Source organism: Castor canadensis, chromosome 12 (genome assembly GCF_047511655.1).
Source record: "Castor canadensis chromosome 12, mCasCan1.hap1v2, whole genome shotgun sequence".
NCBI classification, from domain to species: domain Eukaryota; kingdom Metazoa; phylum Chordata; class Mammalia; order Rodentia; family Castoridae; genus Castor; species Castor canadensis.
In genome coordinates, this window is record NC_133397.1 from 53774270 (window position 1) to 53792776 (window position 18507).

At 35.8% G+C, this 18507-nt stretch overlaps 2 protein-coding genes and 2 pseudogenes across 2 annotated transcripts in view; all 4 read left to right on the plus strand.

Moving 5' to 3' along the window:
* The window catches only part of LOC141414817 (EKC/KEOPS complex subunit GON7 pseudogene), a 30578-nt pseudogene extending 13367 nt beyond the window's left edge, over positions 1-17211 (plus strand).
* The window catches only part of Commd1 (copper metabolism domain containing 1), a 165726-nt gene that overhangs the window by 105018 nt on the left and 42201 nt on the right, over positions 1-18507 (plus strand). The window lies entirely within an intron of this gene.
* B3gnt2 (UDP-GlcNAc:betaGal beta-1,3-N-acetylglucosaminyltransferase 2) overlaps positions 1-18507 on the plus strand; it is a 177247-nt gene that overhangs the window by 39546 nt on the left and 119194 nt on the right. The gene's annotated exons all lie outside the window — the stretch shown is intronic.
* Positions 14341-14433, plus strand: LOC141415347 (small nucleolar RNA U13; annotated as a pseudogene).

Genomic DNA, 18507 nt, shown 5'->3' on the forward strand with positions numbered 1-18507 from the left:
ATAATCCCTTGAGCTGCTACATCTTCATTACAGACTCATGATGGGGTTTACTTTTTCTTTTATATTCATTTTCCATGATAATATCCCTTCTTTACTTTACCCCATGATCCTAATGTTTCATAAGTGATTGGGTATAGTGGTTACTAAGCATCATAAGACTTACCAATAATTTTAATACTATTTAATTAATAGATTTTTTTTCTAGTTAAAGTAGGTGAGAAAAAAATGAAATAAATACATAACCAGGTGCTGGAGACTCATGCATATAATCCTAGCTACTTTGGGAGGCAGAGATCAGGAGATAATGAGGTTTGAGGCCAGCCCAGGCAAATAGTTCCAGAGAGCCTATCTCAAAAATATCCAACACCAAAAAGGGGCTGGCAGTGTGGTTCATGTGGTAAAGTACCTGCCTAGCAAGTGTGGGGCCCTGAGTTCAAGCCCCAGTGCCACCCCCAAAAAACCCGAACACATGTGGAAGTAGTGTTATTTTAACAAAAAAATCGAGTGGTAGTTAATTGCACAATACTAAGGAGGTTGTGTCTGCCTGCATACTTTAATTCATTTAATAAATATTTACCAAACACTTGACATGGGTCAGAAACTTCAGAAAATTTAGTTGCCAGAAAAAAAAACAGGCCTGTGGGCTGAAGATGTGACTAAAGTGGTAGAGGGGTTGCCTGCCAAGTTCAAAGCCCTGTGTTCAAACCCTAGTACTATAAAACAGAATGCAACAACAACAATAACAAAAAGAGAACTAACTTTGTAGCACTTTAGATAGAAATCTCACAAATATGTGTATAATTTACAAACTCAGTTATACTCTTAGATGTGTCTTTTTGGGAAAATCCCAAATAAGATCATTGAGCTATATCTTTTCTGATGATTGTTCTCTTCCTGGGTCAGGGTTCTCATTTTGGGGAGGGTTTAACTCCCAGGGGGCATTTTGTAATGTCTGGAAACATCTTTGGTTGTTCTAACTCAGGGTATGCTATTGGTATCTAGTGGGTGGAGGCAGGAATGCTGCTAAAGCACCTACAGTGCACAGGATAACCCCAAATAAAGAATTATTCAGCTTAAAATGTCAGTAGTGCTACGGTTGAGAAACCCTGCCCTAGGTGGACATTTCAAAGTAACAGAGAAGTCAAAGTTGTTAAACAGGCCTCAATAAGGTAGAGGAGAGAGCAAAGCTCTGGTATTACAGTACTGTAATATCATATCACCCTATGGTTCTAGTGTTTCCTCATTAGTGGATTTAAGATGTCCTTCAGTGTGTCTCTAGCATATTCTTAATAAAGAGTTCATATCCTGCTTTTGGCCTATTTCAATGGATGTGGCTAATATAATAGGGAATAGGGCTAGAGTCTGAAGTTTAGAACTCTACTTTCTCTTAAAAACAATTGCTCAGTTGGGCACTGTAAATAGGCCAAAGGTTTTTAAAGACATATGTTCAGTAAACCATGTTAATAGTTTAGTAAGCTCATATACTCTGTCAGGTTATCAATATGAGTAGGCTCCATAGCAACTATTAGCATTCTGTGAATGTGCCAAAGACTTAGCACATTCACTTAGCCAAGTGCAATTTTATCCAAACAACCTTGTAGAACTGCCATATTAAAATGGAAAAATAGTAATAAATTTCTCATCTCCTTTTTCAGAGAATGTATCATCTATGTATTCGGTCTGCTTCAGTGGGATGACTTTACAGCTCTCTCAAAAGAAGTCTCTGAACTATCCTGTTTTGCTTATCTATTGTGTCAGTTGGAGTTAAATTCAACTGCAAGTAACAAAGATCCAAATTAAATACTTCAAAATGATACAAGTTTATTCGTCTTTTATGTAAAAGCCCAGAGATAGTCTCTCTTTCATGTACTCCTAGTGTTTTCCATCAGATTACTCCCTTGGGTGCGGTCCTAAGTCCTCATATGGCCCAAGAAACCATTATATCCACATATAAGGCAATAGGATGAAAGAAAGGTTAGAGAAGAAAGGGACAAAAGATACATACCGGTAGTTTTTTTTTTTTTTTTTTTAATACCAACAGTGAACATGCTGAAAAAGAAATCAGGAAATACCATTCATAATAGCCTCAAAAAAAAAAAAAACTAGGAATAAACCTAACCAAGCAGGTAAAAGACCTCTATAATGAAAGCTATAAAACACTGAAGGAAGAAATTGTAGGAGACACTAGAAGATAGAAAGATCTCTATATTCATATTTTGTCCGAATTAATATTGTGAAAATGGCCATATTACCAAAAATGATCTACAGATTCAATGTAGTCCTTATCAAAATCCCAATGACATTCTTCTCAGAAAGAGAAAAAGTAGTCATATGATTCATATGAAAATACAAGACCTTGAATAGGCAAAGCAACCCTGAGCAAAAAGAGTAACACTGTATGTGACTTAAAACTATATTACAGAGTCATAGTAATAAAAACAGTATAGTACAACACAAAAATAAACATATAGACTAATGGAATACAATAGAAGATCCAGAAATAAGCCCATGCAGCTACAGCCATCTAATTCTCAACAAAGGTGCCAAAAACATACGTTGGAGAAAAGACAGCCTCTTCAACAAGTGGTGCTGGGAAAATTGGATATCCATATGTTGAATCTAGATCCCTGTCTCTTAGTCTGTAGAAAAAAAATCAACTCAAAATGGATCCAAGACTTTAATGTGAGACCTGAAACTTTTAAACTATTAGAGGAAAACATAGGGGAAACACTTGAAGATCTAGGCATCAGCGACAAGTTTCTGAACAGGACTCCAACAGCCCAAGAGATGGTAGCAAGAATTGACAAATGGGACTGCCTTAGATTAAAAAGCTTCTATGTAGAAAGGAAACAACAGAATGTAGAGACAGCCTACAGAAAGAGAAAAAAAAAATCTTTGCCTGCTGTTCATTCAGTAGGGGATCAATCTCCAGAATATATAAAGAACTCAAAAAATTAAATACAAAAGGACAAATAATCCAATCAAGAAATAGGCAAATTAACTGGGCATTTTTCAAATGAAGTAGAGAAATGGTCAATATATATGTGAAAAAAGAATTCAATATCTTTAACCACCAGAGAAATGCAAATCAAATGACATTGAGATTTTATTCCTCCCTCTTGATAATCAAGAAAACCAAAACCAACAAATATTGCTAAGGATGGGGGTTGCGGGAAGGAAAGGACCCTTGTACAGTGTTGGTAAGAATGTACATTAGTCCAGCCACTATGGAAATCAGTATGGAGATTCCTCAAAAAAATTAAAAATAGAACTTTCATATGACCCAGATATTCCATTTCTGGGTATATATCCAAAAGAATCAGAGTTAGCTTACTATAGAGACAGCTGTATATGCATGTTTATCACTACACTATTCACAGTAGTTAAGCTATGTAATCAGCCTAGACACCCAACAGTGGATGAATGGATAAAGAAACTGTGGTATATATACACAGTGGGGTTTTATTCAGCTATAAAGAAGAATGAAATTATGTTATTTGTAGGAAAATGGATGGAACTGGAGTTCATCATGTTAAGTGAAATAAACCAGTCTCACAAACTTATCACATGTTTTGTCTCATGTGGAATCTGGGGAGAGGGGAGAACATAAAAGTAAAGGGATTATTAAGGATCTGGAAAGGAAAAAGGGGGTGGAAAACAAGGAAAGATAATAGAGGGGGTGAAAATGATCAAAGTATATGCATATCTGAATATGTAATAATGAAACCCCTTTATTCATTAGCTAAATTAATATAGCTAATTAATATAGCTAATTTTCAAATGTTCAAAGTATATGCATATCTGAATATGTAATAATGAAACCCCTTTATTCATTAGCTAAATTAATATAGCTAATTTTAAAAAGGTGCATATCTCCTGTCCTTTAAGGAAGATTCATTGAAGCTACCCAACAGCCCTCCCACTTATATCCCATTAATTAGATTTTAGTCACATGGCTATGTCCAAGGGAGGGAAGGACATGTTTTTATCATTCAGGATAGCTGCATGTCCAATTTATTACCATAGAAGAAGGGAAGATGAATATTGGACCAGGTTACAGGCAGCCTGTTTCCTGTTTCACCTGCTATCCATGAATAAAGTAGATTTCAATATGATTTTATGTCAATTTTAGTGTCTTTAGGATGTTCTTGATAAAACCTTTGAAGATAGATTAAAATCAGGGGAAAAATAGAACTAACATTAAATATGTGTCAGCATATTTACATTATCTCTTCTTTTCTTTTTTTTTTTTTTTTTTGAATTTCCTGTATCTCTACAGAGTATTTTTTCACTAGATACTACAGTTTCTTTATCATTTGAGTCAAAGGGACAGCTGACTACTGATCATACTTATGAAAGATCCTTCCAGCCTTCAAAGAGTCTTGAGCATAAAGCCTAGGCCAGTTAAAAAGTATTTTCAGTATCTTTTATAATTCTGATGCCTACTTTACCTCCTTAGAAAGGTAAGGATAGCTACTTCATCTCCTGAATGCATTGGGATATTAAATGGTCAGTCACAAAATAATGAGAGGAAGATGAATGTGGGAGCAGTTACGGGGAAAAAAATGGCAGAAATAGAGCATTGATTAAAAAACAGTTTTCATGATAATGCAAGATATTTAAGGCAGGATAATAGAAACAGAACATGGAACCTGAGAGACTGGGATCCCCAGAAAAGAGATGAAGACCACGATCAGCTAATGCACAATAATATGGCCCTATATTTTAGGAAGTAGTGTATTTGTTGTTTATTATATTGGATTTTTATTAATAGGATTTTGTGTGATGAAAAAAAATGGAATGATGCGACCATTTTGCATTCCCAGTAGATGAGGGAAAACAATATTATTTCTCAACTTTTAATGATCAGCATACAGTTTTGAGACCTATGAGATGAATCTAAGGTCGGGAGTATGATGAAAAAAGACCAGAAAGGTCTATGTCTTCTGAATTGTTCAAATGAACTCAGTGAGTTCTGTGGAATTGTCTGAATTTAGCAGTAGGACACCAGGTTGTATTTTGTGGATGTCACATTGACATCACATTCTTTGCCCCAGAGAAGAGGGTGTTTTTTTTTTTAATGAAGTATAATGAAATACTATGTTGATTGGCATAGTTTTTATGGATATAGAACACTTACCTATGGCTTGCTGTTTCTTTTTAATTTTGTTCACTTAAAATGAAGCCTGAAAAACCAAGAATTTAGTGTCTTTTATTAAGTTGCGGATGTTCTAGAAATGATTGTAGATCAAGGTGAAAGGTATTTCTTATTGATGAAGCACTTTTCAGCTATCTTGGCAGTCTTTTAAAATAATTTATAGAACAACTGGGTGTGGTAGTGCATGCATGTAATCCCAGCACTTGGGAGGCAGAGGCAGGAGGATTTTGGGTTCAAGGCTAACCTTGGCTTACATAACGAGTGTTAGGTCAGCCTGGGTTATATAGCAACACCTGTCTCAAAAACAAACTAAAAACAACAAAATCTTGTATATGGAATTTAGGAGAATTTAAGTAACTTTCCCAAGAAAAGTAGCTATTATCCAAATATAGTTATATATCCTAGTAATGTAGTTACTATACTTAAGAAAAAATGAAAGAAAAAAACCTTATAAATCTAAAATAACTTTAAGAAACTTGTGGCCATGTTAGCAAAATACTAAGAAACGTAATGTTAGCTATCATGAATAAGGTAGAAGAATGCAAGCTAGTCATAAAATCTATGAAGCACATACTTTTCAACTGTACTCTTGGCTACTTGATTTTTTTTAAGTAATTTCTCTGCTATATTTTACTATGAAAAATTTCAAACACAAAAGTTTGAAGAATTACACAACAGCTGTATACCTAGTGTTATCATTTCAAAAGTAATTTGCAGACATCATTCTATTTCTCCCCTAAACTCTTCATACATTTCCTAACTAGGTTTGTTTATGGTTTTAAAGGTAAAAATAAAAGTCATTTGGATGCAATATAGTGTTCAACTCTGAAGTGTATCTTTTCATGAGTTTTGAAAAATAGATACACTGTGTAATCGAATCTCTTAGAACATTACTATCACCCCAGAAAGTTCTCGCATACCTCTTCCCAGGCAGTTACAGCCTCTAAAAGCAATTACTGTTGTGACTTTAAAAAGTCATAGAGTATCTTCGTAATGTAGAACTTCATTTAAATGAAATAACAGTGTAGATTGTTTCACCAGAGGCTTATCCCACTCAGCATGCTTTGGAGATGCATCCATACTGCTGCATGTGTCAGTACAGTAGTCCTCCTTACCCTGAGAAATACATTCCTTGATTCCAGTGCATGCCTGAAACCATGGATAACACCAAGCCCTACAAATACTGTCTTTTTCTACACAAATACACATATGATAAAGTTTACTTTTATGAATTAGGTGCAGTAAAAGATTAACTGCTAAAAAAATAAACAATAATTATTACAATATATTATATTAAAATTGCCAGCATCGCTGCTCTTTCACTTTGGTGCCATTATTAAGTAAAATGAAGGTTGTTGAACATAAACATTGCACCACCAAAATAGGCAGTCTGATAACTGGGATGGCGAAGTGACTAACAGGTGTATACAGCCTGCATATGCTGAACAAAGGGATGATTTATGTCCCAGGTAGGATGGAGTGGGATAACGAGAGGTTTCATCATGCTATTCAAAAAAGCATGAATTTAAAACTTATGAATTGCGTATTTCTGGAATTTTCTATATTTTTTATCACAGTTAATTGAAACCGTAGGAAGCAAAATCATGGAGACTATTATAGTTCATTCCTTTTTTGTAATTGCTGAGCAGTATTCTGTTGTATGAAAGTACCATAGTTTAGTAATTCATTGTCCTATTGGTGGCCACCTAGACTCTAAATAAGTATATATAATCTCGTAACCAAATACAATACACATATCATGTTAAACTGCCTATATTCCTGCATAAACCCCATTAACTCAAGATTTATAGTCTTTTCTCTATATTGTTGAATTTGACTTGCTTAAGTTCTGTTAAGGTTTTTTTGTGTTTATGAAGAATTTGTTTAAAACTATTCATTTATCTTTAGGCACTGCATTAAAATTCAACACAAATTTTATATATTGCATTTTAACATTCACTTGAAAATGTTTTCTAGTTAATGGTGTGACTTCTTCCTGACCCATGGTTTATTTTAAAATACTGTGTTCAACATTCAGATACTTGGGTTTCTTCTAAATACCTTATCAACACTTTGCAATTTAATTCCATTGTGTTCAGAGAACATACTTTAGGGCTGGAGGAGAGGCTGAAAGTGGTAGAGTGACTGCCTTGCAAGCCATGAGGCCCCAAGTTCAAACCCCAGTACTTCCAAAAAAAACACTAAATAAATAAAACACTGAGAACATACTCTACATAAGTTTTCTAAATCTCTTGAGGTTTATTGGGACTTACCTTCTGACTTAGCATTTGATTTGTGTTGGTAAATCAACCGAGCACACCAGAAAGTACACTCACCCTTCTGTACCTGTGTGTTCCAAATTCATAGATTCAGCTGATCACAGATTAAAAATATTCAGAAGAGTCTGGGTGTGATTGGTCATGCCTGTAATCCCAGCTACTTGGAGGCAGAGGAGAATTTCAGTTTAAGGCCAACCTGGGCAAAAACTTAGTGAAACTTCATATCAACAAACAATCTGGTAGTGGTGTCTCATGCCTGTGATGCTGGATATGCAGGAGACATAGGTAGAAGGATTACAAGTCCAAAGCCAATCCTGAGCAAAAATGTGAGACCCTATGTGAAAAATACGTAAAAGTAAAAAATAAAAAAGAAAGAAAGAAAAAAAAAAGGGCCGGTGGGGGAGGGGCATGACTCAAGTGGCAGAGAACTTGCCTAGCAAGCTCAGGGCCCTGAGTTTAAACCACAGTACTGGCAAAAAAAAAAAAAAAAAAAAATCAGAAAATAACACATCTGTATTGAACATGTGCAAGCTTTTTTTCTTGTCATTATTTAAACAGTACTGCACTGTTTACATTGTCTTAGGTATGATGAATACCTAGCAATCTAGAGATAATTTAAAGCATACTAGAAGATGTGTGTAGGGTATATGAAACGCTGTGCCATCTTTTGATTTTGGTATTCATGGGGGGCCTGGAACCAATCTCCCTGGATACTGAGGGGTGACTAATATGCTTTCTGAAGTTATTAAGGATATTGTTTTACAAATGTCAATTATGTTATGCTGCTATTTGTAAGATCTATGTTCATACTGAATGTCTAGCTTCTATAATTCTCATTTGTGGGATGGCAGGTTAAATACACACTATTCTACCATTTTCTTTGATTAAATAAAACTACCTAAAGCTATTTTTGGAGAATAGGGTAAAGACTTCAAGCCATGACTTAAAGCTCATCTCTTTTTAAATTTATGTGTTTTTATTTTATTTATTTATTTTTGTGTGTGGTTCTGGGGTTTGAAATCAGTGTCTCACACTTGCTAGGCAGGCACTCTAGCACTTGAGCCACACCACCATCCCTAGAGCTCTTCTTTTGGCCATTCTAGACATAGGTATCCTAGACATAGATATTACTGGTATCTTTTCTCCATTATGAAATATTAGAAATAAGATGACAGCATGATCAGGAGAAAAACCTGAGTGTGAATTTCAATAGACCTAAACTGTAGTTCTGGTTTTTACATTAAACAATTTTTTTTTTTTTATGATTCTCAGGTTAAAATAACTTTTGGTTTTTTTTGGCGGTGTTGGGGTTCGAACTCAGGGCCTCATGTTTTCTAGGCAAGTCTCTTACTACCTGAGGCACTCTACCATTCCTAAAGTAACTTTTTATTTCCATGTAAACCTTTAGAAACAAATGACCCTGGATTCATTTATATTTCAGGTTTAAGCTGTATCGCCATATGGCTTTACCTAGACTTCACAGCATTATTGTGTGTGTGTGTGTGTGTATTTAATGTTTGATGCAGCCAATGTTAATATTCATTTGTTTCGCAGTGGTGGGGAGTGTGCTGTACTATTGAGGTATACCTCCAGCCCTTGTGTTAATATTTGAAACATCTTTTGAGTTCATAGAATTTGAATTGTAAATAAATAGATAAATTTTTAAAATAAAAAATAGGAGAACAGGACTGGGTGAGAGGCTCATGTGGTAGAGTACCTGCTTAGCAAGCATGAGGCCTCAAGTTCAAATCCCAGTACTGAAAAAGAGAAGAGAAGAGAGAGGAAAAAATATAATAGAAAAAAATAGCTCAAAGAAAAAATTTAAAAAATAATACTTAATGGGAAGTAGTGACTATTCCCTAAAGGAAGAAAGTAGGACAATTTCCAGTCTCACCTTTCCAACATGTATACACACATACACTATTAATATCAGTAAAATTTGTCTCTATATAATCAAGTTAGTTTTTAGGCCTAAGTTGCTTGGTTCTCATGAAAGGTTAACAGAAATATCATTGCAATTTGTTTTCAGATTTTTTTGGCTGGATGGAGGCTATGAATTTATGAGACTTGTTAAGGTCATCAAATATTGTTCTGGCAGGTTGGTGCTAATAACACATCTGCTACTTGTACTATCGTGTCACCATTGCCAGGTAGTAAAATAACGCATTTCCCACCAACTGCACTCAGTGTGCCAGACAGAGCAATAAGCCATAAAGGCACACCTGTTTAACCAGCTGTTGTTGAGTCAAGATGAAACTGTTAAACACATTACACCTGGACCATCCCTGGATAATAAACTTACTCTAATTGACATCTGTACTTTGAGTTGTTTTTCCAGTAGCAAGCATGTACTTTGTAGATCTCTAGATCTTCTTCTGTCTGGTGGCATATGTTTATGAGGAAAAATCCTACATACTAAAATACTTTAGAACCTGACTAATTTCACAGTTCTTTGTTTTCTTGTTTTTTTTTTCTCATTCTTGCAACTCATATTTTATGGACTCAAAACTAACTCGTAAGTATTTTTTGTGATTAAATAATGGCTGCAGAGTTGACCCTGATGATGTGCTCTAGTAGGTCATAATATTGAGTTGGAAACCACTACAGAACATCTTGATACAAAATAATACAGATCTTTGAGTAAACTTTTTCCTGTGATGACAATGTTGGGTTGTTATATGGTTAATGACCGCAAAACAGTGTGTCCTCATTTACTTAGGTGCTGTGCTAATTAAAAATAGAGATGAATTACTGTAGCTCTTATCTTTTAAGCTTCCTGAAGGATCTGAGATTTTATTCTGCTTGCAAGCTAACAAGTTAGTCTCCCATTAGTTTATAGGTGCTAGCAGAAGTCATGTGATCTGGGTTAGTCTGAGACCAAGAACTTAATCATTCATGGTATGATGATTAGTATATTCACATTTGTGCCATTTACCTGAGTCCCAGTCCTACCTGAGTGATACAAAGAGGTGCAGGTGATCCAACTGCATGCTTCTGAATATGGAGTTGGGTGGCAGCATGCAGTTGGGTGAATTACAGGAGAGGAAACCTGGACTCTGGGCATTATTATACTAGACAATAAATAGACCTCTGTTCTGAAAGTTGACACCTTCTCTGTCTTCCAAAACTGTTCACTGTACTACCATTCTTGCAAAGGTAGTTTATAAGAAAGGCAGTCAGTGTTTCTGCTCACAAAATTTGCAGACATATGACAGACCTATGGATATCTATCAATGCTGACATTTAAGATATGTAGGTGCTCAATGAATACTTCTTAAATGACTGAATGAGTGAATAAGATAGCTTTTCTTACAATGTAGTCAAAATTTCAAGTTCCAGAGCCTAAGACTATATTCCTTAAAGCAATGTTAAAACATTTATTATTCTGAATACTTTTCACTAAAAGATCTGGCCTGCATGCTTGCTAGGACTTTCTATATACAAATTAATCTCTCTTGAATAAACCCCACATCAATGCGGGCATTTTTAGCATTTTTCTTTGAGATTAGAACAGCCACTTGAATTGTATTTTCATTTCCTAAAACTCCATTTGGCTCTTTTAAAATCTGTTTATTTAAAATAATATATTGTTGTTCATTCTTTATCTGATGATCCCATGTTGTGAAGTTCTTAAAGGGTTTAAATTTTGTTTCTGCTTAGTCTTACTCATGGTAGCTTTTTTCTTCCTGTACTTTATAATTTTAGATTGAGAGCTTATCTCTTTGTTAACTTCTCTTATGTTAAGTGTCTTTTTGACTTGTTCACCCCTTTGCTGAAGAGGAAGCTTTCTGCAGGTTTCAACTTTAAGGAGGCATCTCTGATCCCTCTCTGACTTGAATGGACCTCAGGCTTTGTTTTTTTGCCTTGTATCATCAGTATACCCACTGATTTTTCAACTCCCTGTTTGTTTTTGCTCACCTTCCCACACACCCTTTTACTTTTTTGTGGACTTAGCCATTTGTTTAAAAGCATGTATGTTCTATTTATATAACATTTCTAAGTTATTTCTTTAAGATGTTTTGTTTACCATGTTCTCAGAAACTAAAGACTAGCTATTTTAACTAAGATAGTATTATTAAAGATATTCTGCAAAGATGGGAGCAAACATGTAGTACAAGAAATACAACAAATGTTTTTGTATTCATATTTTTCATTGTAAAAATAAGTTATTTTTTACCTGTCAAGGATATGATGAAATCCGTCAGTAGGATGCAAAGATTCAAAATAATATGAATCAAAACGAACTACAACTCCAGTCTGCTGTAACTTACAAAAGTACAACAGTGACATTTTGTATGCACTGACTTTAAAGGGAACCTAGAATTTGTTACTTTCATTTCAGATGATTTTTTTCAGGAATAAAATCATTTAGGTGATGGCATGATACTTACTATAATCATTCATTTGTTTTTAATAAAAGTTCAGGATAAAACTTTTGATAGATTATATATACCTCAACACAAAAATTAACCTGTTCTTGTATAATTTAGAAGAGGAAGAACCATTTAACTGGATTCTGTTATATGCTTTAATAATTAAAATAGATGTTTTTAAAGCTGGGAAAGAAAATAAGAGAGAAAGAAATAAGAATAGGAAGTAGTTAGTTACAATGTAAGGAGCAGATGGCGTACTCAGGTGTAGTTGTTGGGTCTTTCCATTTGCCTCCTATCCTAGAAGTACATGAGAATTTCCCACTTACTATGGTCAATTACAGGCAATGAAACTGATATTACTTAGGCTTAAGGACTAAGGGTCCTCATCCTCATTTCTTTTGAAAGATAAAATTGGAGAGAGAACAAGTAGATTCTTAAATTATTTATCATTTCTAATCTCAGTTATTTCCTGAAATGACCTATAGGAACCCCTCCCCCATACACTGTCCTATTTTCTTTATTATACTCTAATTCTTTTGTTGTTGTTATTCTGTACTGTTTATTTATTTGTTTATTTTTATTTTGCTGGGTGGGGGTACGTTGTGGCATTTACAAAAGTTCTTACAATATATCATACTTGAATTCACCCCCTCCACCATTGTTCTTTATCCCTCCTCTCCCCATGTACTCTAATTCTTAAGATAATCTTTGTTTAGCATTTAAATACCATAATTTAGATTGAGGGAGGAGAAGAAGGTAAAATATCTGCATAAAAATGATTATGAAAATGCCTAAATTCCCAGGGGACAGTGAAGGGAAATTTTGACTACAGCTGCTTCACTTCTGTAAATGACTGATCAGAGATGCAAATCAAGATCAAATTCTATGCATATTTGATGGCTATTTGTCATTGCTAAAGCCCTAGGTTCGAGTTTGAATATCAGATGTAGAGAAAAAGATTGCTTTTTGTTTTGGTGGGACTGGGGTTTGAACTCAGGAGTTAGCACTTGCAAAGCAGGCACTCTACTGCTTGAGCCACACCTCCTGGCCATTGTGCTCTAGTTATTTTTGAAGATGGTCTCTTGTGAACTATTTGCCCAGGTTAGCCTTGAGCTTCGATCCTGCCAATTGCAGCCTCTCATGTAGCTAGGATTATAGACATGAGCTACCAGCCAGCTGGAACTGAGTTTTGCTTTAGGGTTGTTTGTTTGTTTGTTTGTTTTTATTTTTATTTTGGGGCCTCACACTTATGACATTAAAACACTTAAGTGCTTTACCACTGAAGTCATGCCTCTAGCTAAGCGGACTTAGTTTTTTTTATAAGTATTTAAAATTAGTCTCCTCAACAAAAAATCAGAATAAATGTTCTATTTATGTAGTTCATTCAAGGCATTTTCCTATCTTCTTTGTTACTTGGCCCTCAACAGGCCTCATTGATGAGTATGATTTTCCCTAAGAAATTAGGTGATTTTGAGTTGTAAGGTAGAAAAAATAATATCTTCACCACTCTTTCATGGTTGACACCCCTAAAACAAAAGACAAATTAACAAGAGAAAAGTATACATCTTTATTTAATATAGGTTTTGCATGATATAGGAGCCTTTAGAAATGACTCAAAGACCCAGAGGAAACTATTTGTTTTCGTGCTTAGGCTTGATGAAGAATGGACAGTTATATAGAATTATGATTTGACAAAAAGGGGGATATGACCCTAGTGGTAATAAACTGTTGGAACTGTCTATTTAGATTCTTTTTGGTCTCTCTGATTACTATTCCTTCCCTGTGGGGATGGTCAGGACACCTGTCACATAGGTCTTCAAAAACAGAAGATCAGCTCTCTGTTTCACCTCTCTACGTCTAAGCTTTTCTCAGTTTCCTTCATCTTAAAATACTTAATATATGCCAGGTTGTCATGTGTTAGGGTGTCTGATTCTGAGCCCTGACAAAGTCATTAATTTTAGAACTTGTGCTAGATTATAATATAGCACACAAATACACAGAGAAAATATAGAATACTAATTACTTTCTCAAATCCCAGTTAATGAAGAAACCCACTGATCATAGGGTGCCACCATAACTAAGCAGAGCCATTTAATTTGTAGTCCAAATAATTGATACATGATAAACACATCCATCAGTATAAAAGAGTATAGATTATGGAATTGAACTTCACAAGTACATGGTCCATTGACTTTCAAACAAAGATTATTCAGTGGAGAAAGGTTAGTCTTTTCAAGAAATAGGGCTGAGATAATTATGACATAATTAGACATCCATCTGTGTTGAGGGAAAAGAATGAAACTTGAACCATACCTTGAACCACAAGCAAGTCAACTCAAAATGGGTCATAAAACTGTAAAACCTCTCCCAAATATTTGCTACCAGTTTTTGGCTTGTCTTTTCATTCTCTTAATAGTGTTTTTGCAAAGCAAAAGGAGAAAACATGGGAGAAATTTTTTTTGTGATCTTGACTTAGACAAATAATTCTTAGCATATCAAAAAACATAATTAATAAAAGAAGAAAACCAGAATTCTTGGTGGTTGTAAGCATGATGATTAGGTTTTCAATGCATTGTGTGACATGTGCCTCCCTCAATCGTGGCTAGGACATCAGCACATGAAAAAAAGAACAGAACTAGACTTCATCAAAATAAAAAAACTTCAGATCTCCATACTGTTAAGGAACTTTGAAGTAAGCCAAAGATGAGAACAAAAGTACGTATATGATAAATTGCCTGTATCTAGAATACATGAAGAGTTTTTAAAACTCAGTAATAAGATTCAAACGACTGAAAAGGAAAACTCATTGATCAAAGATCAAGGTAAGCTCTTCACCAAAGAAGATGCATGAATAACAAATAAACACATGCAAACATAATAAACATAATTAGCTTTTAGGAAAACACAAAACCATAACAAAATAGCACTAACTACTTGCTAGAATGGCTAAAAAATTTTAAAGCTGACAATACAAAGTGCTATAAAAAATGTAGAGAGTCTGGAAGTCTTGTACATTACTGGTGAAACTAGTAATGAAAAATGGCACAACAGCAATTTAAAAAAGAATTTGACAGGTGGTCGCCATGGAGCTGTTAGGAGAGTATGTGGGGCAGGACAGGGAGCCTCAGCGACTGCGGGTGTCCTGTGAGACATCAGGTGATGCCGACCCCCTCCAGAGCCTGTTGTCGGGCATGGCCCAGATGAAGGAGCTGGTAACTGAATTCTTCGGCCCCCTAATCTAGTGGGAAGCACAGGACCATGTGGCTGTGACCCCAGACAACGCATTGGATGGTGATGAAGATGATGCAGAAGATGAAAATAACATTGGTAACAGAACTAACTCAGATGGACCACCTGCAAAATGACCAAAACCCTCATCTTAGCAATAGCATTTATGAAATTTAAAAGACTGCTATTGAGCTGGGCCAGGTGGTGCACAGGTATAATCCAGCTACTCAGGAGGCTGAGACAGGAAGATCACAAGCCACTCCAAAAAAAAAAGACTGCTACTGTATCCTAATCATCATGTTGCTGATATTTAAGGAAGACTTGCATTCTAGTTCCAGAAAGCATTTGTTTTGTTCCCTGGGACAAATTTGTCAGAGAGAAAACTTGTTTTTACCAAAGCAAGATAAAATAAATTTTTGAGAATTAAAAAAAAAAAAAAGAATTTGACAGCTTTTTGTAGAGTGTAACATACTTTGTGATCAGGAATTCTACTCTTAGGTATTTATTTACCAACTGAAATGAAAAGTTATCTTCACATAAAATCTGTTGTATTAGGGTTCTCTAGGAGAACAGAACTATTAGAATGTATGTATGATTATAAAGGGAGCTTTATTAGACTAGTTTATATAAGCAGAGGCTGGATAGCTCCATAATGGCTGGTTATAAGTTGGAGAGTTGGAAAAAACAGTGACTGCTCAGACTAACAAGCTGAAACCTCAGAACAAGAGGGACCAATGATGCAGCTCCAGTCCAAGGCCTGGAAGCTCCCTGGAGAGTTGCTGGTTAAAGAAGCTGGAGCTGTGTCTGGATGATGGCAATGGCAAAAAATGCACCCATTCAGGAATGGTCAAGCTTACATGAGTGGGCAAGCAGTTAAAGTTGAGTCAAAATAAGTCATAATACATACTGCAGGGGCCTGAAGGACATAACCTCATTGGTCGTACTTCTTGGCTGACAGGTTTGTGACAGTAAGTTTTGAGGGGGAATAAATGTTAGTTTTCTATTTTGCTTTATGAAAGTTGATGTAGAGATTCCAAGATGGCAGCTAGAGGGAGGAAGCAGAAAACGTGCCTCCTAAAGTAAAATCTTGGAGAGATGCTGGATATACACCTTATAGACAAAACCACTGAGAAGAGGTAAAACTTTGACCCCTCCACACCTCTAGCCTGTGCAGAGAATCTCCACTTCACGTTAAACGGAGAAACCAGGAGGGCCCCTGGATTGCTGCCAGACGCTGGCGCCCAGACAAGACATGGACCACAAGGTGAGCTAAGTGGTATGCGGTACTCCTAGACAACCCTGGGCCAGATCAGCATAGCCCCCTGGACAGACCGACTCCCACCAAGGGAAAAAAAGAGAAACTGAGTAATAAGCAATAACAACAATAAAGACAGGTAGCAAAGAGGGTGGGGCACCCTGAACGCTGAAGAGGGGGGAGGGAAATTCCTCACAGAACTGTAAATAAACAAGTCGGGCTGTAGAAGGCAGGAGTGGCGGACATGCCCAGCAACCAGGAGTGGGAAAGCTTGTAAAAGTGGTGGAGGGAGGAAAACTCCACAGGAGAAGGGGAAGACCCACTTCCCATGTGAGCTGTAAATAAACACTCGGGCCTGAGAAAGCAGGTGCAGTGTCACCTCCCCTAGTGTGCTTGGAAAGGGGAAAGCTTGTAGCAGTGGTGGTCGCGCACAGGAGAACTCTGAGTAAACAAAGCCTGCAGGGCCAGGTGAGTGCTAAGCTTACCCCTGAGATCTGCATAAATAATGCCTCCAGCTACAGCAGGCTGGCAGCAGCGGGCAGGCAAGCCACAGCTGCAGATAGCCATTGACAGAACTGTCTCCAGACACTTTTTTTTCCTCTCTCCCTACCTTTGATGAGAAAACAACTGAACTACACCTGCATGCTAACAAACTTACTGAAACTGTATTACATTTGAACTTGGGACACTTTGTGGGGTTTTTTTTGTTTTGAGCGGTTTTGGTTTATTTTATTTTTCCCCTTTGATGAGACAACTACAGAACAACATCTGAGGCACCATCTCCAGGATTGAAGGCTGAGGGATGAACACCAAAATTGCATTTGAACTTTGAGTTTTTTTTATTTTTTATTTATATATATGTTATTTATTTATTTATTTATTTATTTATTTATTTATTTATTTTTTATTTTCAATCCTCTCTCTGTCTCACTAATCCCTTTTCAGCTTACGGTTGAATAGTACACTGTGTGCCCCTGTTTATATCTTTGAAACTTTTTTGTTTGTTTCTTTGTTTTGTTTTTTTTCTACTTGTTTATTTGTTTTTCCCTTTTCCTTTAACTTCTTTGTTTTCCATCTCCTCTCACCCTTCCATTCTAAATATCACTAGTGCTATTATTACAAGCCAGAAAATACTTAATTGCACACAGTACAGGGACAATAACAACACCAAGGGCAATGATGGGAAGACAGAAAAAACAGGGAAACCAGTTTCCCCACAGCAAAAAATTAGTACAGGAACCAGAGAGAAATGAAGAAAATAGATACTCAGATCCAGACTCCAACAAAATGAAGATAAACTATGCCAAAGAACCCAATGAAGCCCACAAGAATAATCTAAAAGAAGAAATACTACAGGTACTCAATGAGAATTTTATAGAGATGATACTGGATATGGTCAACCAAAATGTATAGGAGACACTCAAGAAATTCCAAGACAACAAAAATAGAGAATTTGAAAAAGCCAAAGAAGAAATAAAGGAAACCATAGAAGCACTGTATAAACACCAAAATGAAACAAAGAACACAATTAATAAAGAGATAAATGAACTTAGGACAAAAATAGACTACATTAAAGAGAAAACTACCCAGGATATGGAAAACCTCAGAAAAAGAATGAAACAGAATTGCAAAACAAAACGGAAGGCCAATCCAGCAGAACAGAACAAACAGCAGACAGAATCTCGGAACTTGAAGATAAAATGGTAATTAAAGGAAAAACCGAGGAACTAAAACACCAAACTCTAAAGTTGATACAGAAAAGAGTAGGAAATACTCTGGAATTAGAGGGTATAGGTAAAAACTTTCTCAGCGGAACCCCAGCAGCACAGCAACTAAGAGTTAGCGTAGATAAATGGGACTTCATAAAACTAAAAAGCTTCTGCTCAGCAAAAGAAATGGTCTCTAAACTGAAGAGAACACCCACAGAGTGGGAGAAAATATTTGCCAGCTACACATCAAAGGACTGATAACCAGATTATATAGGGAACTTAAAAAACTAAATTCTCCCAAAACTAATGAACCAATAAAGAAATGGGCAAGTGAACTAAACAGAACTTTCTCAAAAGAAGAAATTCAAATGGCCAAAAAACACATGAAAAAATGCTCACCATCTCTAGCAATAAAGGAAATGCAAATTAAAAGCACACTTAAGATTCTACCTCACCCCTGTTAAAATAGCCATCATTAGCAACACTACCAACAACAGTTGTTGGT